The sequence below is a fragment of the Vespa velutina genome, chromosome 15, assembly GCF_912470025.1.
Source record: "Vespa velutina chromosome 15, iVesVel2.1, whole genome shotgun sequence".
In the NCBI taxonomy this organism is placed as follows: domain Eukaryota; kingdom Metazoa; phylum Arthropoda; class Insecta; order Hymenoptera; family Vespidae; genus Vespa; species Vespa velutina.
The window spans coordinates 2,931,288-2,932,681 of NC_062202.1; the positions used below are offsets into that span (position 1 = coordinate 2,931,288).

General features: G+C 26.3%; 1 protein-coding gene across 1 annotated transcript in view; it reads right to left on the reverse strand.

Moving 5' to 3' along the window:
- Positions 1–508, reverse strand: part of LOC124954354 (neuroligin-3-like) — a 172,305-nt gene extending 171,797 nt beyond the window's left edge. The window contains exon 1 of the mRNA XM_047507165.1: positions 490–508. The gene's annotated coding sequence lies outside the window, so the exon portion shown is untranslated. The remainder of the gene's footprint in view (positions 1–489) is intronic.
- Positions 509–1,394: the final 886 nt, after the last annotated feature.

Here is a 1,394-nt window from a genome sequence, read left to right on the forward strand (position 1 = left end):
TTCGTCTTCTTGTTCATTTTTTTTTTTTTTTTTTTTTTATATCGATATATCGATATAGATTGCAATTAAATATAATAAGTACGAAGCAACGTATTATGATATAAAAACAATATCACATGCTTTTTGTTTATGAAATCGTATAAATGAATATCTGATTTCATCGCTAATATCAAAAATAAGGGTTAATTAATCGAATCATACCGATATAATTAAAAGATCCTAATCTCGAGCTAATAAAAATAAACATATAATAAACAATAAATAAACAATGAATAATAATATACAGGATTAAAAATATACGACTCACGAGTAAATCAAAAAGAGGAATTATTTATGGTCATGCTCGTTGCAATAATTTAAAGAAAGAAAAAAAAAAAGAAAACAAAAAAAAAAAAAGAATTACAATCGATGATAGCTCGTCACTATTCGAATCTATCATCATCGTCATGATGAGTATTTGAGATATTTAAAAAATTTTTTCTCACTTACTACTTAAGAAGTTCTCTGATGGCTCCAAAACACTCGTTTACAACTGCTGCCAGTGAGATGCACTTTGATCTCTAACGCACAATAATTATTCACAGATCATTTTAAGTTTGATTATCGAATTTAATACCGTGGATCTTTATTCTTCGAATATAAAGCAAAGACACTACGACACTGTCAATAAATGAAAACTAAAACTTAATACGAAGAAATATTGACTTTATAAACGACTGCATTGCGCGCAATCGATTCTAGCACATACACGTTTTTAAAAATTAATTTCAATCGTGAAAACACCGACAGATTTGATTCGACGAACGAACACCGTTTCCACTTTACGATATATTTATTTTTACTTCAAACGCTTAAAATGCTTCATTTATTCGTTAATAAATCGTGCATGGCTAATCAATGATCATCTGAAAAATAACAAAATTAAAATTATTAATATCATTGTCGTAACGAACGATCGTTGAAATTATTCTAAATATGTTTAATTAAAAGGAAATTCACTTGCTTTCAAATCTTCGTTGAAATTTGTAATGACTATGAGCATTCTGAGCTTCGTGGGAATAATTCAATCAAAATAAATTTCACTCATTTGGAATTATTTGAAAATAATAAAAAAAAAAAAAGGTCTATACTTGTAATGTATTATATATGTAATAATGATCGTACGACGATATTAAATGAATAAGAATAATTTTCAATATGTATTAAAATGTTCGATAATATTTAAATACGTATTTATCTTCGAGAAAATTAAACGAAGAATATCCAAGAATATCCATGAAAATTAAACGAAGAATATCCATGAATATGTACATATGTATTACATTTGAAAATACATATATAATTTTCTATCCTAACCTTAAAGGTGTACGAACGTTCGATTGTTTTTAGTCGAT